The 24,213-nt window shown below is 40.3% G+C and overlaps 1 protein-coding gene across 1 annotated transcript in view; it reads right to left on the bottom strand.

Annotated features, from left to right (window-relative positions):
- MACO1 (macoilin 1) overlaps positions 1 to 24,213 on the bottom strand; it is a 70,316-nt gene that overhangs the window by 17,588 nt on the left and 28,515 nt on the right. The gene's annotated exons all lie outside the window — the stretch shown is intronic.

The raw sequence follows: 24,213 nt of genomic DNA, 5'->3' as shown, positions 1-24,213 counted from the left end.
AAAGACTAATAGTGGCACAATACCACAAAAATAAAATGAAGTGGTTACAGGAATATGTTCACTTTGTGAAAATTCATAAATGGTACACTTGATTTGTACACTTGGGTGTACATGTTATACTTCAGTAAGAAAAGGTTTATTTTTAAAAAATAATCTCATAGATCAAGACATAGAACTAAAATACTTCAGGATTTTCATAACTGCTACCATTAATTTTGTAAAACTGTAAATTATTTTCCCAACTGTGAATGATTTTCCAAACTGCTGCAGCAAGCCTGAGCATTACCACTGGCATTCCCAGTTTAGGAAACACTGCTTTCCAGGAGCACTGCCTAACGGCTAATGGCATGCAGGATAACTTCAAGCAGTAAATGGCAAAATTCTCAACAATTTAAAAAACATTTATGATGGACAATTTTTCACTGGCTGTCTACAAAAAGCATTAATTTGCCTTGAATGTCCACTATATATTTTAAATCTTTACTAAGGTAGGTAGCAAAATGACTTACCACCCATATTGGGTTTATTTTTGATACCCAGTCAGTATCAAAAACTGAATAAACAATGGAAAAATATAAAAGAAAATATAAATAACTCATAATCCTCTTATCCAGACAGAAATGCTCACTATTTGAATTTGGTATACCTCTTTTCTATGTCTTTTTTTTCTATTTCTTCACGCATGTAAATATATTTAACATTGGTGAAAGAGTACCACATATACAGCTTATAAATCATAAGCACCTTCTCACACTATTAGACATCTCTCATAATTAACTGCTGCATAATATTCCATTGTATGTATGTACTATGAGATATATCTTCTTTCGTAAGATATACCTCAATTTTTGCATTTGCCCGATAGAAAAATGTATGTCATGAGTTTTGAAAAAAATATGTGTGGCTAGGCGCAGTGGCTCACGTCTGTAATTCCCAGCACTTTGGGAGGCTGAGGTGGGCAGATCCCCTGAGGTCAAGAGTTTGAGACCAGCCTGGCCAACATGGTGAAACCTTGTCTCTACTAAAAATACAAAAAAAATTAGCTGGGCGTGGTGGCACGCACCTGTAGTCCCAGCTACCTGGGGAGGCTGAAGCAGGAGAATCACTTGAACCCAGGAGGTGGAGGCTGAAGTGAGCCAAGATAGCACCACTGCATTCCAGCCTGGGTGACAGAGGGAGACTCGATCTCACAAACTTAACTAAATCAAGATAGTCAAGTGCTAGAAGCATTTATTAAACAGATAATTACTATTTGTCTTAATGTCATACTTAACCATTTGGTGCTGAAATTCAATACTTTATAGGTAAAATACAGATATATAACTTATTAGTGTGAAATATGAAGTTTTTATTAAATGATGTTAAAAGGTTAATGCAAAATCTTCAAATGTATTAGTATGATTCTATTAAAATGTCATTAGCTGAAGCCTAAATTAAAAGCAATGATCAGGAAGAAAACAAGGCAGAAGTAACAGATTATAACCCTTGAAACTAATCTCAGCAGACAGAGATAGAAAGAACGGAGGAAAAAAGCCCCTTTTATCAGCATTAAGTCCCACACTCTTCCCTAGACTATGGAATTTTAAAGGATAAAAGGGAAATTTCCTCCAGAAGAACTATAATCTCATTTAAAAAATAATAATACAAATAAAAATTGGGCCAGACACATCTGAACCAAGCTTCGGTAAGGCTTAGCCAGGAAATAAATGCACTTCCTTCTTGCCTAACTCCTGTGGAACCAGTTTTCACCCTTACAAAGGCCTGCCCCGTGGCATCACCACTTTGGACACAGACAGGGCCCATGACAAAGCTGGAGTTTATGTATACAATAAATATGTCCATTTTTCCCCAATAATACAAGCCAGGGTTGTAAATGATTACATATCAGGTCCAGGCAACTTTCCTAGTCACTTTACTGATCTTTTTTTTTTTTTTTTTTTTTTTTTTTGAGACGGAGTTTCGCTCTTGTTACCCAGGCTGGAGTGCAATGGCGCGATCTCGGCTCACCGCAACCTCCGCCTCCTAGGTTCAGGCAATTCTCCTGCCTCAGCCTCCTGAGTAGCTGGGATTACAGGCACGCACCACCATGCCCAGCTAATTTTTTGTATTAGTAGAGACGGGGTTTCACCATGTTGACCAGGATGGTCTCGATCTCTTGACCTCGTGATCCACCCGCCTCGGCCTCCCAAAGTGCTGGGATTACAGGCTTGAGCCACCGCGCCCGGCCTTTACTGATCATTTTAAAAGATAGCACGCACCTTCTAAGGGAGTTGTGAAGCTACCTCTGAATTCTATTATCTAACTCAAAGGCAAGAGTTGGGACCCATACAGCAGCACCTTCTCAGGTCCCTGTGTCAGACGCCAGGCTGACTTCAAAGCAAAAGTGTTAAGTTTAAGGATCACACTTACTCTAAACCTTAACGATATCTCACCTTCTCCCTAATCCTACCCAACTAAGATAAACTGTAATGTAAATTAAATTAAATAATTCAAAATTATTTAAAAGGAAAAGATTTACATTTTAATAAAGGGTAATCTGCTAATTGACCAAAGGAATGAAGTTCAAATTTTAGCCTTTCAGACAGGCTAAATAGGAAAAAATATCTTTGAGTACCTGGAAGGACACCTGGTAGTAAAATAAATCCGGTATTTATTTTATTTATTTATTTTTTAGACAAGAGTCTCACTCTGTAGCCCAGGCTGGAGTGGAGTGGTGTGATCTTGGCTCACTGCAACCTCCGCCTCCCGGGTTCAAGCAATTCTCGTGCCTCAGCCTCCCGAGTAACTGGGATTACAGGCATATGCCACCACGCCTGGCTAATTTTTGTATTTTTTTATAGAGATGGGGGTTTCACCATGTTGGCCATGGTCTTGAACTCCTGACCTTAAGTGATCTGCCTGCCTTGGCCTCCCAAAGTGCTAGGATTACAGGTGTGAGCCACCATGCCCCGTCGAAATATAGTATTTAAGTATTAGCTTTTACTTGAAATGGGTATTGTTTTTAAGTATCTGAAAAGGTAGGGAAATACTATGTCTAAATGTTTGTAATTCTTTTGTGAATTACCTGAATTACAGCCCACACCACTGCATCTTCATTGAAAGTTTAAAAGTCTTCAGTGGCTACTGCCAATAACTCCATGGTTTTATAAAGCCTGACAGCAGCTTTATGAAGCCTGACTGAGAGCACAGGGGAAGTTTAAGGCATCAGGGCAGTAACTTCCCCAGGACGCAAGTCTTATGAAAAAGAGGCAGATCTTTTTGTCAGTCAAGACTTCACCTAGGAGTACTATGAGTCACAGCCCATACTCATTCCAGAAAACTACCTAAGGATATATGTCTGTGGGCTGCAAGTTGGACCCCATGAACCCGTGGGGATGATGAGGAGCCTCAGCTTTGTTGGTTATCTGTGAACTCTAAAGAGTGAGTGACAGAGAAGCTCTAGGCTCTGCAATACAGAACTTACCCTGCTGCTTGATCTGGAAGAGAAGGGGCTTCAGAAAGTCATCTCTAAGTTATATAGCCAACTGATTGAAAGGTAGGTTTTCTAAAATCCCTCACATCAGCCAAGATGACCCCTCCTTGTTTTCCAGACATTTTCTGCCTTTAATTATGCTACCTCCTTGGGAGGAATGGCAACCAGTTATCAATCTCACTCATTCTTCAAGGCTCAATTAAAAAACAACAAAAATTAAACTCTCCAGCACAAGGTGACCAACGACCCTTCTCCTTGTAAAACCCTAAAGCGCTTCCTGTTAGTGTTTCACATTTGGCATCAAACCATCGCTCTGTGCTGGACTTTTTTGTGTTGCTGTTGTTCTGATGTTTAATCTTTTCCTGTGTATGTATTGTATTTCTAACAGGACTATAAGTTCTTTGAAGCCAGGAACTGTGCTACAAAATCAGAAGCTGGAACTGTATTTCTAATGTTTCTTCCAATCCTTATAGATCATGTCACTCTTCTTCACTCTGTGTCTATCTCCTCAGTGCTCACAATAGAATAGGGTCAGTGTTAGGACATAGCAGGCTCTGGAAACCTATCCACAGCAGGTCATCCAATTTTTAATTTAAATAGCAGCTGAAGGGAACAGGGGTAAATGGGTGTTTACTTTTAAGGAAGGCAGGTGCACATGAAAAGAATGAATGAAGAGCAACTGCTTCATCTCATTACTGCCTAATTCCATTAGGCGTTCCCCTGGTATACATTAATCATGTAAGACAAGACTTGTTTAAGGACCACACAACTGTCTGTGCAAACCTGAGCTCATAAATCAAAACTCTCTCCCCAGAAGAAATATTGATTACCCTCTATACCAACTCCTCCCCCTCTCCTTTCCAGGTCGCTCACACTGACTGGATAGGTAGCTTGGGTCATTCACAGAAAAATGTATTTTAAGTATGTAGTAGATGTATCTCATCTTAAGTGAGGCCTAGACTAACTTGAACCTGCTCCAATGTAGCATATATAAACCATAGATTTGGAAATACTGACATGAGGCTGCCTCAGGTGTCATTGTAGTGACTACAAGGCATAAGTGTACAAAAATAAGAGCTTGATGACCTGATTACTAGGTGAAGCCATATTACAAAGTACTTTTTGTCTCTGCTCCATAATCTGTCAAACACAAAAGGCAAACACATTAATTTTCCGAAAGGAATGCAAACAGAGACAGAAAAGAATTCTAGAGATCTTTTTTTTTTGAGACAGAGTCTCACTCTGTCACTAGGCTGGAGTGCAGTGACGCAATCTCAGCTCACTGCAACCTCTGCCTGCCGGGTTCAAACGATTCTCATGCCTCAGCCTCCCAAGTAGCTGGGACTACAGGCATGCGCCACCATGCCCAACTAATTTTTGTATTTTTAGTAGAGACGGGGTTTCACCATGTTGGCCAGGCTGGTCTCCATCTCTTGACCTTGTGATCCATCTGCCTCAGCCTCCCAAAGTGCTGGGATTACAGGCGTGAGCCACAGTGCCTGGCAGAGATTTTCACACAACTGGTCATTTAGGGAATTAAGGTACTTACTGACTTCTTAAAGTTCTTCAAGAATAAAGCTGTGAGTGCCAAGAACCAGTCATTTTAATAAGGTCCACAGACAGCAGTCATTAATATTAATATCTTATGTAACAGCCTGTCTGTTGTAATAAGAAAAATTTTCTAAGCACTTAGATATTCAACAGAAAGCTGGCTAAATAAATTACAATACATTCACATTTGACTGTCATTAAAAAATTAAATCATTAAAAAATCACCAATGAAGAATATTCAATGACTTGGAGGAATGCTCATGATTTAGTCTGTGAAAAATAAAAGTTAAAAAACATACATAGGACCAGGTACGGTGGCTCATGCCTTTAATCCCAGCACTTTGAGAGGCCAAGACGGGTGGATCGTGAGGTCAGGACTTCAAGACCAGCCTGGCCAAGATGATGAAACCCTGTCTCTACTAAACATACAAAAAATTAGCTGGGTGTGGTGGCAGGTGCCTGTAGTCCCAGCTACTTGGGATACTGAGGCAGAGAATTGCTTGAATCCAGGAGGTGGAGGTTGCAGTGAGCAGAGATCACACTGCGGCACTCCAGCCTGAGCAACAGAGCAAGACTCAAGAAAACAACAAAAAGAAAGACTTTCATAGTATGAGCTTAATTTTGTAAAATGAACATATACGCAACAGAAAAATGCTGAGAGGATATAAAATAGTGGTTATCTTATCTCTTCCTTTTCAAAATCAGAGGTAATAAATATGTATAACTTTAAACATTTTAATTATTATTCAATAATTTAAAAAGAGGATACTGCTAACCTGCTTCCCATTCTGTTCTGCATTCACTGATAACTCTCAGATTTGCTCATGTCACAGGGCAATTTCAGAGCAACCCAAAACCTTAGGGAAAATTCAAGTTTCTTACTTTTTGGCGGTGGGGGGAGTTGGGTATAACCTGGGTCTTGCTATGTTGCCAGACTGGTCAAGCAAACTCATGGACTCAAGTGATCGTCCTGCCTCGCCTCTCAAAGTGTTCGGATTACAGGTGTGAGCCACCATGCCCAGCCACCAGCCAACATAAACTTTTTAGGTCACTCCAAAAAAGGGGAACTTAACTTTCTGACATAGAGGATGTCTCAGTTTTTAAATCTACCTCAACTATTCCCTACTCATCGGCTCCTATCAAAATAATAGTTTTTCTAAATCTAGATTCTATAGCTGCAGTTTATTGTCTTATTTGTCCTATTATCTTTGGAAAGATCTCTTGGTTACGTACAACACTGGCTGCAGGAGAGGCAGCACTGCTCTGACTTTAGACTTCACTGTACCACACGTTACATGAAATGGTGCTGAGAAGTTCAGATTCTAAACCAGCCCCGTGAAGTCTGTGAATAAGCAGGGCCCACATCCTGAGTTCTGGTATATTTTCTGCTCTGAGAACACAGTAGAAAAATATCTTGATGTGGAAGAATCTATCAGTCCTAGACACAGATGGAGTGGAGTAAGCAGCTCTCTGCACAGTATGGTTTGAGGAATGCCAGAAGGCCCCAAACCACCCTTCTTATCATAAGGCTGTCCCACCTCCTTTTTTTTTTGAGATGGAGTTTTGCTTATGTTGCCCAGGCTAGAGTGCAATGGCATGACTTAGGCTCACCGCAACCTCTGCCTCATGGGTTCAAGCGATTCTCCTGCCTCAGCCTCCTGAGAAGCTGGGATTAAAGGCATGTGCCACCATGCCCAGCTAATTTTGTACTGTTAGTAAAGACGGGGTCTCTCCATGTTGGTAAGGCTGGTCTCAAACTCCCAACCTCAGGTGATCTGCCCACCTTGGCCTCCCAAAGTGCTGGGATTACAGGCGTGAGCCACTGCACCTGGCTGTCCCCTCTCCTTCTAAGCGGTATGAAAGCCTCACAGTCAGGTGTAGGAATCTAACAGTAAAGGGAATGGTCTTTCACTCTGGAGAGGTACTGTCAACATGGCCTGTTTTCTAGGAGCACAGGAAACTGAAGAGGAAAAGGCAAAAAGGTCCCATTAATATATGGCAGATTCATAGGATTTACCAGGTATTTCCTAACAGAAAAGTCCTTGCTAAAGTCAAGTCAAGTTTTGACTGGTGGGGCCAGAGGGCTAGAGGGAGCAAAATACAAGTATAACAGAAAAGATGAGGCACAGAGGTCGCAAACTGGTGAGCCAATCTGACCCATAAGTATGTTTTGTTTGACCCTCCCCCTACATGATGTTAAAAAAAAAGTGTTTTTAAACTGAGCGATTACACATAAAGATATTTTTAGCATCTCTCCAAAATATCAGAAGACTTAGCAACACTGGGCCTACAATCCCCCATGGCAACAACTGGCTGTCCCCTTTGGAAGGGTTTATGCTCCCAAAATCCTGGGTGTCAGGTGCAGTACTGAATGAGAATGATACCAATGCCAGACTCCAGAATGCTCACCCTAGCCTGCCCCACTCACTCCTGTAGGAGTCTGAATCTGCAGTACTTGCTCTGGAGCAGAGTGTCGGGGGAGCAATGGTCCTTTCTAGTTAATTACTTTGTGTTTCTGTTGTGAATCTATTGGAACACTTTAACAAGAAAAGTGAAATGTACCTTGTGATAGAGGAGAGTTGTCATTCTGACTATAAAAAAGAATCTGAAACTTGGTTTTAATCCTGAGAGTCCCAGCCAGCTGGGAGAAAAGATCTAAGAGGTACCCAAGAGATTTGCAAAGACTGAAATATACGCACATTGGTTGGCAAAGTATCCAAATAGCCAGTTTCCAAACGATAGCATACATAATATTTAAAGAATATGGTTCCTTTTCCTTGGGGTTACTTTTCCTTCAGGGAATCCACCCCTAACCCCCTGAGATGAAAAACTCAATTCATTATATGCCAACAGAGGTACTGACTCAGAATTTAACATAAAGCCCTTCAAAGTTTTGTAATAGTTCCTTCTCAATTCTAGTGAGGAAACTTTCAAACAGCCTATCTAGAAATCACTGTTTTGATAGAATAAACTCTCGGGACTCAATATAAAAATGTTTTTTTCATGTTTATGTAAAAGCCCCCTCCCTAATAAACTATGTGTTATTTCATAATTTATGCATGCACCATAAATCTCCTTCCTGTTTGACCACTTAGATATGGAGACATTCAGTAAACTGCTTGCTTAAATTCACTTATGCCTAGTTTCTAAAATGCCACATGGTTTTCAAGTCACAAAATAACCCTGTTTCAGTATAAAATTATCATGCCTCTATTACCACATTTATATCCCAGAATACAATAGTTTTAAATCCCTTCAATGGTTAAAATAAACTCAAACTATATTGTAAATTAATATAAACAGAGTTATATTGTGGGAATAGCACTTTGTTTATATTATGGGAATATTATGGGAATAGCAGAAAATGAAACTAACTCAGGTCTGACAAAGTATATCTGCTCAGACAGACTGCTAGAAAAACATAAATCAAAAACATGTTTCCACAGAGACAGAAAATACACTAACCTTACTAAATAGACAGATGGTTCTACTACTTATTTTTTCCCACTTGATAATTTCCAAATAATTTTGTAGTAGTTATATCCAACATATTTAATCTAGTCTAGCTAGAACATTTAAGTGTCTAGTTTTCACAGTTCCCATTCTAAAATTTCATACATTTTTATTATAATTTTATCTCTCAGCTAGAATGATGCTGATCGTGAAAATTATTACATGCCTCACAGAAGCAGAAAGGCCTGCTGTGGTCACCATCACTCATGAAGGGGTCAAGAAGGTGACTCTGCAGCAGTCTGTTAGCACCCTGTTGTGTAGGCACCTGCAGGGAATGCAGCTAGGGAAACCCCCAAAGCCTGAATCACTGTCTCCAAGATCAGATTTTCTTCCACAAACTACTCCTGACACAAGCAAAATGCATTCAAAGCAGAAGGGAACAAACAAATGTACCATTCTCTGTAGCGCTAGAGAGAAAGCAACCACACACATATTCTAACTTGGAGGATCTCCTTGGAGAGAAGGTTGGAACAGAAATGTGGGATCTGAGCTATATCTCCAGCTACCACAAAGACAAAGAATGATCCGAGTCTGGTAAGAAGAGAGACCCACCAGGAAAGACAAATAAGATAAGGCAAACTGAGATTATCATTCCTGTTCCTAGCTGAGATGAGGCTTGTGCCTAGATTCCTCGGCCCTGAAGCACAACCAACCTACTGCAGGAGCAAATGTCTTTTTTGACAGCAGTCTCAGAAGATTTTTCTCCTCTTGCCCCTTGTACCTTCCAGAAATTCTTACACCTCTTGCAAAGCCTTGGGAAAAACTACTGACAGAGTGCTGGATTTTAAAACTTCCTGTGAAACACCAAGAAAAGGAGTTTGGAGCAAAAAGACTTGTTATTTAGAAATAAAACTGTTAATAACCTTCTCAAAAATAAACAAATTGATACTGAATGTGTAGTCCTTGATTGAGTCTAATGTGATATTCAGGTTTTCTAACTTCAAAAGCCTTTGAGTTGCACTGTAATAAAATTACTGGGTGCCATCCTCCCTGCTTCCTAGTATTTCCCTGCACAAAGGTAATATTAATTAATTTAACAAGTATTTATTGAGTACCTACTCTGTGTCAATCCAAGCACTGTGTACTATGACAAACCAGTGAGAATAACTTCCCTGCCCATACTGAGCTTACATCTTATTATGGTATAATAAGCATGTTATAAAAACTTAAACTATACAGAAATAAACAATGCAGAAAGTAAATGTCTCTGACAGCCAACTAAAAATGACCATCTGGTATATATTTCAAGTAATTTTCTGTGCACAAGAGAAATATATCTACCTATATTTTTCGTTTTTATTTGAGACAGAGTCTCGCTCTGTCACCCAGGCTGGGATGCAGTGGCACGATCTCGGCTCACTGCAATCTCTGCCTCCCAGGTTCAAGTGATTCTTGTGCCTCAGCCTCCCAAGTAGCTGGGATTACAGGCGCCTGTCACCACACTCAGCTAATTTTTGTATTTTCAGTAGAGACAAAGTTTTGCCATGTTGGCCAGGCTGGTCTCAAACTCCTGGCCTTAACTGATTTACCTGCTTTGGCCTCCCAAAGTGCTGGGATTACAGGTGTGAGCCACCGTGCCCAGCCCTACCCATATTTTTCTTTTCTTTTTTTTAAAGACAGATTCTCCCTCTGTGGCCCAGGCTGGAGTACACAGGTGCAATCTTGGCTCGCTGCAACCTCCAGCTCCCAGGTTCAAGTGATTCTCGTGCCTCGGCCTCCTGAATAGCTGGGACTACAGGCACATGCCACCATGTCCAGCTATTTTTCTATTTTTAGTAGGGATGGGGTTTCACCATGTTGGCCAGGCTGGTCTCAAACTCCTGATCTCAAATGATCTGCCTGCCTCAGCCTCCCGAAGTGTGGGATTAAAGGTGTGAGCCACAGCACCCGGCCCCCCACCCATATTTTTCAATAGATTTATACTATACAATCTGTTCTGCTACCTGCCCCTCCCCATCCCACTTTGGCAAACAATCTTGGGTTCCTCTAATTACCTTAAGATGGGCTTGCACCTTTCAAGAGAATAGTTTGTTATCTTTATTACTTAACTACTGTGGTTCCTCACTAAGGACTCATCACAGTCTTGGGGAGAGAGTGGAACTGTCCATGAAAGGCCACCTCCCCCTGGGTTACCAGTCCAGGGAATGCTCACAGGCTCTGTCTTCTAAACTGACTGCTCTGTCTTGCTTCAAACCAATGGTCAGGTCTTAGCTTTGGATTCTATTCTTGCTTCATGCCTATAACCTTGGGCTACAGGCTCTGAATCTTCTTTTCCACCTTCTGTTGCAACCTGGACCAGCACCTTTCTCTCTTGCCCTGGAGCTGGGAGCCAGCCTCACGCACTCCTAACCCTGACCCAGGCCAGTTCCCTATAAGGCATAAAGAACAACAGAAAGATAGATAGTAGAGAGATCCAAGATGGCTGGTCACTAGCAGCTCGGGATTGTAGCTTCTAGTGAAAACGCAGAGGAGAGGACGCCACACTTTCAGATGAATTTTTGTTGCTCACAGACCAGGAGATTCCCAGCGGAGGAGCCCCACGGGTCGCCCGTGCAACTCTCGCGGCCAGCGTGGCAGTTCTTGGTGCAGAGTAAGTGGGACTGGGTCCCCTTTTGGCCGATGTTTGGAGCTCTGGGAAGGCAGAGTCACCTATTCAGCTGATTGAAGGACGGACTCAAGAAGGGAGCCAGACCGGAGATTCCCAGGCAGAAAAGCACCATCAATCTTAATACTGCTGTTTTGGCCGGCACAGTGGATTGCTCAGAATTCGGCACTGGGAATCAACAAGTTGGAGGTCCACTCAGAGACCTAATTAGAAAGTCGGTAATTACAAAGACGACAGATGGATAAATTTATAATGAAGGGAAGAAACCAGACTAAAAAGGCAGAGAATACCCAAAATCAGAACGCCTCTCCCTTTACAGGGGATCATAGTTTCTCATCAGCAATGGAACAAGGCCTAATGGAGAACAAGTGCATTCCATTAACAGAAGTAGGTTTCAGAAGGTGGATGATAAGAAATTTCTGTGAATTAAAAGAACTTGTTCTAACCCAATGCAAAGAAACTAAGAACTTGGAAAAAAGGTTTGATGAAATGCTAACGAGAATAGACAATTTAGAGAGGAATATAAGTGAATTAATGGAGCTGAAAAACACAACACGAGAACATTGCAAAGTATGCACAAGTTTTAACAGTTGAATTGATCAAGCAGAAGAAAGGATATCAGAGATCGAAGACCAACTTAATGAAATAAAATGAGAAGACAAGATTCGAGAAAAAAGGATAAAAAGGAATGAGCAAAGTCTCCAAGAAATATGGGACTACGTGAAAAGACCTAATCTACGTTTGATAGGTGTACCTGAATGTGACGAAGAGAATGAATCCAAGTTGGAAAATACTCTTCAGGATATTATTCAGGAAAACTTTCCCAACCTAGTAAGGCAGGACAATATTCAACTCCAGGTTAATACAGAGAACACCACAAAGATGTTCCTCAAGAAGACCAACCCCAAGGCACATAATCGTTAGATTCATTAGGCTTGAAATGAAGGCGAAAATACTAAGAACAACTAGAGAGAAAGGTCAGGTTACCCACGAAGGGAAGCCTATCAGACTTAAAGCAGATCTCTCAGCAGAAACCCTACAAGCCAGAAAAGAGTAGGGGCCAATATTCAACATCCTTAAAGAAAAGAACTTTCAACCCAGAATTTCATATCCAGCCAAACTAAGCTTCACAAATGAAGGAAAAATAAAATCTTTTGTGAACAAGCAAGTACTTAGAGATTTCACCACCACCAGGCCTGCTTTATAAGAGCTTCTGAAAGAAGCACTACACATATAAAGGAACAACCAGTATCAGCCTTTCCAAAAATATACCAAAAAGTAAAGAGCATCAACATAATGAAGAATTTACATCAACTAATGGGCAAAACAACCAGCTAGCATTAAATGGCAGTATTAAACTCACATATATTATTATTAATCCTAAGTTTAAATCAACTACATCCCCCAATCAAAGGATACAGACGGGCAAATTGGATGGAAAGCCAAAACCCATTGGTGTGCTGCATCCAGACCCATCTCACATGCAACGATACACAAAGACTCAAAACAAAGGGATGGAGGAAGATTTACCAACCAAACGGAGAGCAAAAATAAATAAATAAATAAATAAATAAAGAGCAGGGGTTGCAATTCTCGCCTCTGATAAAATGGACTTTAAAGCAACAAAGATCAAAAGAGGCAAAGAAGGACATTACATAATGGTAAAAGGATCAATGCAACAAGAAGAGCTAATGATCCTAAATATATACGCACCCATGCAGGAGCACCCAGATACACAAGACAAGTTCTTAATGGCTTATAAAGAGACTTAGACTTCCACACAATAATAGTGGGAGACTGTAACATCACATTGTCAATATTAGACAGATCAACGAGACAGAAAATTAACAAGGATATCCAGGACCTGAACTCACACCCGGAAAAAGTAAACTTAATAAACATTTATAGAACTCTCCACTTCAAATACACAAAACATACATTCTTATCAGTACCACATCATACCTATTCCAAAAGTGACTACATAATTGGAAGTAAATCACTCCTCAGTAATTGCATAGCATTTCATAGGTTTAAATGAAATATTGGTTGGCTGCTTGATTGTTATTTTCTTCCCTTATTCCTTCCTGTCTCCATTGTTAAGCACAATTATTGGCATAAAAGAGGTTTTCAATACCCATTTTTAGACTGCATTCTAGCCTGGGCAATAAAGCAGTACTCCCGTTCTCTCTCTCTCTTTCTCTTCCTTTTTTTTCCCCTCTCCTTCATTCTTTTTTTTTTCCTAAAAAAATAAAAAATAAAAAAATAAAATAAAGTATAGGGTTTCTCTAATGAAGGAGTTGGACATTAAAAGTGAGAGGAGGGCTTGAGACCAGCCTGCCCAATATAGTGAAACCCTGTCTCTACTAAAAATACAAAAAACCAGCTGGGTGTGGTGGTGGGCACCTGTAGTCCCAGCTACAAAAAAAAAAAAAAAAAAGAAAGATAGATAGTAAACAGCATCAGCCCCCAATTTTACTAGTGGCTTTGAAATGCTTCTCTAAGATCACAAAATAGGGGCATCTTGGATTCTCTCTTCACTTTGCTCTGTTTTACAGTTAATTCACACCAAATCATATTGAATCCACGGATTATGAAAAGTTAGTATCTAAAAATATAGTCCTTTCTTTTCAACTAATGTATAATTTTAAATTGGGTGTGGACATCTTATAATGTGGAGAAACAAAAAATAACTGCTGTAAAACATCTCCTTTAGTTTTTTTCCCCAAACTGCAAGACCAAACACAGCAACAAGTCTTATAAAAGAAGTTGCCGGGCGTGGTGATAAATTAAGCCTGTAATCCCAGCACTTTGGGAGGCCGAGACGGGCGGATCACAAGGTCAGGAGTTGGAGACCAGCCTGGCCAACACAGAAACCCCATCTCTACTAAAGACACAAAGATTAGCCACGCATGGTGGCGCATGCCTGTAGTCCCAGCTGCTTGGGAGGCTGATTCTTCTGAATCACTTGAACCCGGCAGGTGGAGGTTGTAGTGAGCCGAGATCATGCCATTGCACTCCAGCCTGGGCAACAAAGTGAGACTCCGTCTCAAAAAAAGAAAGAATAATAATAAAAAAAAAAAAGTCAGAGGTTACACAGCAGTCTTAAATGCTGGTAGCTGGAAGACAAGGTTAAATTCATAAGTATGAAAGTCTGAATTGCCAGTCAAGCCACATTTGAGCAATGTGTGCCATCAACAAAGTCTAGTCAAAGGTGAAAGCTGATGGTTTTTAACATTTGCTATCTCTATCTGTTCTTTTAAGGACAAAGGGGCAGATTTATGTTTTAAAATCATAAAACATAAATACAAGGTTTAAGTGGGTTAGAAAGTACAATGAAGGGCAATGACACTTTGCTCACTCACCAACTTACTAGAAAGGAATGAGTCACAAAAACTCTTATCACAGACAACTAAAACATAATACTAATCATACTCACTGATGACTAGAACATTATATAGCTTATTTATAGATTACACTGTTATCAATCTATACACTCAAAACTATTTTTCTAAGACTCAGATTTGTTAATTTAATAGTAATTATATATGAGTGTAAATTAAACACTTCTCAGCCGGACATGGTAGCTCACGCCTGCAATCCCAGCACTTTGGGAACCTGAGGCAGGTGGATCACCTGAGGTCAGGAGTTTGAGACCAGCCTGACCAACATGATGAAACCCCATCTCTACTAAAAAAACACAAAAATTAGTCGGGTGTGGTGGTGCCACCTGTAATCCCAACTACTCAGGAGGCTGAGGCAGGAGAATTGCTTGAACCCGGGAGGCAGAGGTTACATTGAGCCAAGATCCCATCACTGTTTTGAGACTCTGCCTCAAAAACAAAACAAAACACTTCGCAGTGTAAGCAAATGAATTAAAATCTCTCAAAGTGCTTCTCTATGCCTCCTTCTTCTCCGAAGCAATTCTACCAATTGCTCGGAAATTCCTGAAAAAATTCTGAGAAATGTTTTTCCCATTTCCTTCCAGAGTCTCGAGTATCTAAATAAACAGGACTAACTGTGGGAGCAAACCAAGTTATAAGTAATATCATTTTGATGTGCCTAAAATAACCAAATGAATTTGGAGCGGAATAAAACAGTGAGTATTCAACATATTACACTTTACCCATATTGCCATATTCTCCTTAATAAAAGACACTTTTCTCTTCCATGGCTTCAAACTTTCTAGGAACTTACCATCATGACAATGTGCACACCCCAGGACTCCAGGCCTTCCAAGCAGAAAGAAGAACAAGGTTAATGGTGGCCTCTCTGCAGGGGAAGTTGATGGTTACATCCCTGGCCTCAAGTCTGCTAGTTTGATCTGCTGCTGCCAAGTTAAGCCTACTCTAAACATAAAAAAACAATCCCAATGCTGGGGAGCTCTGGACTGTCTGGACCAGACCAATTCCCAAGCTAGCCCTAACCGGAGTTGAAGTCTCAGAGATCCTATAAGCTTTCAAGGGTACAAGCAGCTGGCCCCTTTTATTTAGAGGTAAGTAAGTACCTTTACGTGTCTTTGTCAAGAGCAAGAATTTTTAACACACAATATAGTACCTCTCTGGTAGAAAATAAAGAAATAAATAAACAAATTCTGAAATTCTGAAATCCTGAGAAATGTTTTCCCCATTTCCTTCCAGAGTCTCAAGTATCTAAATAAACAGGACTAATTGTGGGAGCAAACCAAGTTATAAGTAATATCATTTTGATGTGCCTAAAATAACAAAATGAATTTGGAGCGGAATAAAACAGTGAATATTCAATGTATTACACTTTACCCATATTGCCATATTCTCCTTAATAAAAGACACTTTTCTCTTCCATGGCTTCAAACTTTCTAGGAACTTACCACCATGACAATTTACAGATTTTAGCCACGAGATCCTAAAATCTCACTCTAGTGCCAATCCTTGGGCCAATGTTAGTTGCATTTGCATTCAAAACAAAAACCCAAAAAAATTTAAAGCAGAATAAGTAAGCAAGTTGATAAAATTTTAAAAAATACTATGGTATACAAGAAAGGGTTCCAGAAGTCAAGAAACTTCAGTTCTGGTCTTGGTACCATCACTAGCTTTGTCACCTGCACCAGCCATGTAATCTTCTAGTGTTCATTTACTTCACTGATTAAAACAAAAACAAAAACAAAAAAACAGGAAGCTGGTCTAGATAGCTCTTAGATCTCGTCTAGTTGCAAAAAAAATCATCATTCTAAATTTACTCAGTTTTATTAAAGAGTACTCTACAAAGCGAACTCTGGATACATTTCCTTTATGACTCTTTATACCAGATATAATTCAACTACTTTAAAGGATGGGTATCATATTAAAAATAAACACTATCATATTAAAAATAAACACTATCATAAAAAAGATGAATCTTCTGTCTTAACAAAAAATGCAGGGGAATGGAAATAAAGGGAGAAGAGATGTTTCCTTCAACATTTCTGCAGATTATGGATCACTTAGTATTTTGTTAACTCTAAGTGTTAAGTCCTCTCCCTTAACTAGGAAACTGAAAGAAGTAACAATTGCCAACAAGAAACCACATGGTCTTCGGGTGTTTTGAGAGGGAACCTTGTGGTAAGTGCAAACAAAATTGTTGACTCCTCTGTTTGCAGGCCTTGAAACTTTGGGACAGTAGTTCAGGTGTCGCACCCTGCTCTGCCTGATCTTGGAGAGTGATTTTTTTTTTTTTGAGACGGAGTTTGACTCTTATTGCCCAGGCTGGAGTGCTGTAGCGAGATCTCAGCTCACTGCAACCTCTGCCAATTGGGTTCAAGAGATTCCTCTGCCTCAGCTTCCCAAGTAGCTGGAAATACAGGCATGCGCCTCCATGCCCAGCTAATTTTGTGTTTTTAGTAGAGATAGGGTTTCACCATGTTGATCAGGGTAGTCTCGAACTCCTGACCTCAAGTAATCCACCACCTCAGCCTCCCAAAGTGCTGGGATTATAGACGTGAGTCACTGTGCCTGGCCAAGGGTGATTTCTGAATGATCACACAGACCTGCCATGGAATATCCCACCCTACGTAAAACTGAGGGTTAGACTAAATTGAGAAAATGATTTTTATATAATTTAAGTTAAAAAAGCAGGACACAAAAACTACACAAATAACTCTAAAGTCATGACCTATAAAAGAAAAAACTGATAAGCTGGACCTCATTAAAATTAAAAATTTCTGCTCTGTAAAAGACAAGGTCAAGGGAATAAAAAGCCTCACACTGAGAGAAAGTATAACATTTGCAAAAAGCATCTGATAAAGGACTATTATCGAAAATATATGAAGAACTTTTAAAATTCAACAATAAGAAAACAAACATCCTGATTTTAAAACGGGCCGAACTGGCTGAGCGCAGTGGCTCGTACCTGTAATCCCAGAACTTTGGGAGGCTGAGGCGGTCAGGAGTTTGAGACCAGCCTGACAAACATGGAGAAATCCCATCTCTACTAAAAATACAAAATTAGCCAGGTGTAGTGGCAGGCACCTGTAATCCCAGCTACTCGGGAGGCTGAGGCAGGAGAATGGCTTGAACCCAGGAGGTGGAGGGTGTGGTGAGCCAAGATTGCGCCATTGCACTCCAGCCTGGGCAACAAGAGCGAAACTCCATCTCAAAATAAATAAATAAATAGGCTGAACTAATATCAAAAAGACAGAAAATAACAGATGTTGGCAAGGATGTGGAGAGAAGGAAACCCTTAAACACTGTTGGTGAGACTAAATTAATACAACCTCTATGGAAAACAGTATGGAGATTTCTCAAAGAACTGAAAGTAAAACTGCCATTTGATCCAGCAATCCCATTAATGGTTGCTACCCAAAGCAAAAAAACTCTATATATCAAAAATATACCTGCACTTGTATGTTTATTGTCACACCAGTCACAATAGCAAAGATATGGAATCAACCGAAGTGTCCATTGATGGATGACTGGATAAGAAAATGTGGTACACATACACAACGGAGTACTGTTCAGCCATTAAAAGAATGAAATTATGTCTTTTGCAGCAACATGGGTGGAACTGGAGGTCATTATCTCAAGTGAAACAAGCCAGACACGAAAAGTCTGCTATTACATGTTTGTACTAGTAAGTGGGTGCTAAAAATGTGTATACGTGGACATGGAGAGTTGAATGATAGACAAGGGAGACTTGGAAAGGTGAGAGGGTGGAAAAAGGGTAGATGATGAGAAGTTGGTTAATAGGTAAAATGCATGCTATTTGGGTGCTAGATACCCTGAAAGCCCTGACGTGACCAATACCAATCTATGCATGTAACGAAATTGCACTTGTACCCCAAGAGTTTATACAAATTTTAAAAGTGGGCCAAAGACTTTGACATCTCACCAAAAAAGATATACAGATGGTAAACAAGCATATAAAAAGATGTAACATCATATGTCACCAGGGAAATGCAAACTAAAATGAGATACCACTATCCACCTATTCCAGTGGCCAAAATCCAGAACACTGAGAATACCAAGTGCTGGCCAGGATGTACAGGAACTCCCATTCATTGCTGGTGGGAATGCAAAATGGTATAGCCACTGTCAAAAACATTGCAGCAGTTTCTTACAACTAAACATACTCTTTCTCTATGATCCAGCAATTGTGCTCCTTGGAATTTATCCAAAGAAGTTGAAAACTTATGTCCACCCCAAAACCTGCACATGGATGTTGACAGCTTTATTTATAATTGCCAAAACTTGGAAGCAACCAAGATGTCCTTCAGCAGGTGAATGGATAAGCTTATGATATACCCAGCCAATGGAATATTATTCAGTACTAAAAAGAAATGAGCTATCAAGCCATGAAAAGACACGGAGTGGGATGGGCATGGTGGCTCATGCCTGTAATCCCCGCGTTTTGGGAGGCTGAGGCTCACCTGAGCTTAGCAGTTCGAGACCTGCCTGGACAATATAGTGAATCCCTATCTCTCTCTCCAAAGAAAAAAAAAAAAAAAAAAAAAATGGCCAGGTGCAGTGGCTCACGCCTGTAATTCCAGCACTTTGGGAGGCCGAGGTGGGTGGGTGAATTACCTGAGGTCAGGAGTTCAAGACCAGCCTGGTTAACATGGTAAAACCCTGTCTCAACTAAAAATATAAAAAATCAGCTAGGCGTGGTGGTGGGTGCCTATAATTCCAGCTACTCGGGAGGCTAAGAGAGGAGAACTGCTTAAACCCAGGAGGCGAATGTTGCAGTGAGCTGAGATGGTGCCACTGCACTCCAGACTGGGCCACAAGAGCAAGACTCCATCTTAGAGGAAAAAAAAATTATAGGCCAGGCATGGTGGCTCACACCTGTAATCCCAGCACTTTGGGAGCCAAGTCAGGTGGATTACCTGAGGTCAGGAGTTTGAGACTAGCCTGGCCAACATGGAGAAACCCTGTCTCTACCAAAAATACAAAAATTAGCTGGGTGTGGCGGTGTGCACCTGCAGTCCTAGCTACTTGGGAGGCTGAGGAAGGAGAATGGCTTGAACCTGGGAGGCGGAGGTTGCAGTGAGCCAAGATCACGCCATTGCACTCCAGCCTGGGTGACAGAACAAGACTCCATCTAAAAAAAAAAAAAAAGGAAGAAAGAAATTATAGAAGACATGGAGGAATCTTAAATGCATATTACTAAGTGAAAGAAGTCAATCAGAAAAGGCTATGATTCCAACCATACAATATTCTGGATATTATATGGTTGGAAACATAGCGAAAAGATCAGCACTTCCCAGGTATCAGGGGAGGGGAGGGATGGACAGAAGGAGCACAAAGGAGGGCACTGAAACTACGCTGTATGTTCTAATGGTAGATAATGCCATTATAAATTTATTCAAACCCATAAGACTGTGTAACACTGAGAATAATGAATTCTAATGTAAACTATGGACTAGGTGATAATGATGTGTCAATGGAGGTTTGTCTGTCTAACAAATGTGCCACTCTGGTGGGGAATGTTAATGATGGGAAGGCTAGGCATGAGTGCGGACAGGGACATCAGGTATATGAGAAATCTCTGTATCTTCCACTCAATTTTTCTGTGAGTCTAAAACTTCTAAAAATTAAAATCTATTTTAAAAAACACTATAAAACGCTATGATGACAACTACATAAAATTAGCCTATGAGAGGACAACAAAATTTTAACAGTGATTTGTATCATGAGTATGGGACTATTTTCCCTTTTACCTTTACCTAAAAAATTTTAATGATTTTTTTCATACTTAAAATATTTTTAATTGACCACTGAGGAAAAATTTTAAACCAATCTTATTCTAATTTATATTATTCCTTTCTAACTCAGTACTTAGTTAAAACAACTGATCTTCCTCATTGCTTTTTCTGTTTTTGACTATAATTTTTCTCATGTTGGAATCAAAACCATTTTTGGCTTCCAACATTAAGTCTGTTTTTAAATATCTTAGGTAAAGAATTCAGAAATCAAGCTGGGAGAAAACAGGGTCATTTTGTAAGGTATATATTTCTAAAACCAACAGAGGACTCCAGACTGGCTTTGGCAAGTTCCCAAGCTTTTCTAGGAAAGGACTCTATAGGCAACACCTATTTAATCTCAGGTTCTTCACCTTCCTCCACATTTCCTTACCTTAGCAATCTACCTAGCACCTTCTGCTCCACATTCTCCTGTATTTCCTCATAGAGCAGAGCTTCTTCCATTCACCCAGTTCCTTGTCCCCATGTATCATTAATTGATTCAACATTCACTAAGCACTCTACTTTTATAGAGAGATATTAAAAATGAAGAGAACCAGCTTCTGCCCCCTGAAGCTCACAATCTAGTAAGGGGGAAAGATCTTCAAAACAAGTGACTGCTATACAATGGACATCAGTACACTTTGTCTGTAAAGGGCCAGACAGTGCATACTTTTGGCTCTGCAGGCCATAGTCTCTGAGGCAGCTATTCAGCTCTGCCACTGTAGCACGAAAGCAGCCACTGATATGATGTAAATGAATGAGAGTGGCTGTGTTCCAATAGAAGTTATTTTTACAAAAACAGGCACTGGGCCAGATTTAGCCTGTGTGCTGTTGTTTGCTAACCTATGGTACACAGCATACTAAAGAATATCCCTGGAGCTGAGAGAGCTTGAGAAAAGACCTGCCAGACTGCCTACCCTTTTGCAGGAAATGGCCATCAACCCTTAATTGGACAGCCAAACTGAGCTACAAGAATTCTCCTTGAAACTGGTAGAGCAGTAATGAATTTTCCCCCCAAAAGTCACTGAATTGGTTCCTCAAAAATAGCAGTTCTCACCCACAGTATTCAGACAGACATAGCTGTAAGAATGTGTTGCAATTAATCTATTATTACAGTAGAGTTATTGGTTAGTTAATATAGTACTGGTTTTCAAATTTTGTCTTCAACACTTAGAAAAGGGTATATCAACTTGGGGACATGCGGAGAGAAAGACTGGAACAACAGACACTAGGGACTTGAAAAGGAGGAAGGAAAGGAGGCAGTCAAGGGCTGAAAAACTTCCTACTGGGCACTATGTTCACTGCCCAGGTGATGGGATCAATAGAATCCCAAAGCTCAGCATCATGTAATATACCCTTGTAACAAACCTGCACATGTACGCAAATGTACCTCCTAAATCTAAAATTTTTTAAAAAAGGAGATCAATCTTATCGCTAAAGCATCGCTGTGGAAGTTTCAGTCAGCCTGAAACTGTGCACACCCCCAACTGTACCTGCAGAAGAAAACAGTGCATGTACACACTGTCAGTCCTGTATGTTTGCATCAGAAGGGGTCTTAGAAACCAATGAGTCCAACCTGCTCCATCTGAAAATAACAAACCCACTCTCTAGCTAACAACTCAAACATGTTAGGTTTGAATCAGTCACAGTCTTACTGATATGCATCAAAACATACATGAAGTAAAACAAGAGGAAACAGGGGAGATAGTCAAGGAAGGGTGGGAGGAAATAAGATAACACCTCCTCCAACCAAGCTGGATAATCAGCTCAGATAGATGCCTTTACTTTTAAACTCTTTCATTGTTGTTCATCATAGAAAAATGTGAAAACGTATGAAAGCAAAAAGAAAAAATAAATGCCCAATACTATCAACAGGTAACAACTATTGTTAACAATTTGGTTCTTTTTCCTTTAAATTGTTTTTCTGGCCAGGCACAATGGCTCATGCCTGTAATCCCAGCACTCTGGGAGGCCTAGGTGGGCAGATGACTTGAGGTCAGGAGTTTGAGACCAGCCTGGCCGAATCGACGAAACCCCATTTCTACTAAGAAATTCAGAAAATTAGCTGGGCATTGTGGCAGGCACCTGTAATCCCAGCTACTTGGGAGGCTGAGGCAGGAGAATCTCTTGAACCTGGGAGGTGGAGGCTGCAGTAAGCCAAGACTGTGCCATTGCACTCCAGCCTGGGTAACAGAGACTCCATCTCAAAAAAAAAAGTCATTTTTCTATATATATTAGGAAAAATCGTTTTTCATTAAATTGCTTTCTCCTTTCTTCATGAAATGCTTTGAGTACTTCCCCATATTCTTTAAAATGGCTCAAAAGTATGATTTTATAATATCTATATTTAAAGTTTATCAAATGGATGGACCATAACTTATTTTAAATTTCTCCCATTGTTGGATATTTAGATCATCCCTTTATGTTTTATAACATTAAACGTTGAAAATAATACTGTGGAAGCTTATAAATCTACTTAAATATAACATTGTCTATCAGTCATTTGATAGCAAGTAGTTCTCCAAAACATAATACCTGGGGCACTGAAGGTCAAGGCAGAGTACGCATTTAGTGACCACAGGAAGAAGCATACTCCTTAGGTGTAGGCATGGGGGCACTGGACCCATGTCATCATCCCCAGCTTACTGGATAATTAGCCATCTGGGTCCTTGAACTTCTCTACTAAAAGCAGATCAGATGGTAGAGTCAATCAATATCACAACCGGGCCCAAGGGCAATGGTGGCACAAGACTGAGCCCTGACTACTTCCTCTGCAATAACCAACAAATAAAAAGTATTTTGGCTTGACCGCTATTACTAAACTTGTGTCAGCCTGGGCAACATGGCAAGATCTCCACTCTACAAAAAATTTACAAAATTAGCCAGGCATAGTGGCATGAACCTGTAGTTCCAGCTACACAGGAGGCTGAGGTGGGAGGAAAACTTGAGCCTGGGAAGGTGGAGTCTAAAGTGAGCTGTGATCACACCACTACACTCCAGCCTGCAACAGAGTGAGATCCTATCTCAAAAAAAAAAAAAATCGTGTAGGAGAAAGGATGGTAAACAGCTGTGGCAGATGTTTTGTGTATAGCATTTAGTGAATTTGTGGGATATTCCTTCTGAAATAGAAGGTCAACTAATTGGTCTTTCTTCCATGGGCATCTGGAGGAGGGTTCTCTTCCACGTGTTTTTCCTGCTGGGCACAATAAGTAGAATGTTCTAACAAACGGATATGGATGCCAGCCAGCCAACAGCAATAGCGCACTTCCAAAAGTAGCCTGGGGGCTGTGAAACCTCTAGAACCTGTATAAGTAGAACCCAAATACACCTCCCTTAGTTTAACTGACAATCAGAAAATTAAAACATATTAATAATCTAGTTCGTACCATTTATAATGTTGGAAAGCCTCCCTCCTAGAATAAACTGACTCTCTTTAAACAAACCAGAGGAAGAGGAATATAATTAACTGGCGGGGAAAAGTTTCAATTGCCCTCTTGAGTTACATATACACACACAAAAGCTCTAGTTCAGATCTGTTTCCAAATTAAAGATCTGAGGTGAAAGGAACATATTTGTGTTTGCCTAATATAAGCCATATAAAATACAGAAAAATTAAGTCTGAGCCAGTCAATGTAATAAAACAATGTTATTCTTTTATGGCTGGGAGCGGTGGCTCACATCTGTAATCCCAGCACTTTGGGAGGATGAGGTGGGTGGATCACTTGAGGTCAGGAGTTCGAGGCCAGCCTGGCCAATCTGGTGAAGCCCAGTCTCTATTAAAAATACAAAAAATTTAGCCAGGTATGGTGGTGAGCACCTGTAATCCCAGTTAGTCGGGAGGCTGAGGCAGGACAATCACTCGAAGCCAGGAGCCGAGAT

This window comes from Aotus nancymaae, unplaced genomic scaffold (assembly GCF_030222135.1).
Source record: "Aotus nancymaae isolate 86718 unplaced genomic scaffold, 86718_ANA_hifiasm-v0.15.2.pri h1tg000053l, whole genome shotgun sequence".
NCBI classification, from domain to species: domain Eukaryota; kingdom Metazoa; phylum Chordata; class Mammalia; order Primates; family Aotidae; genus Aotus; species Aotus nancymaae.
The sequence above is the reverse complement of the archived record's forward strand: the minus strand, read 5'-3'. Positions and strand labels throughout refer to the sequence as shown.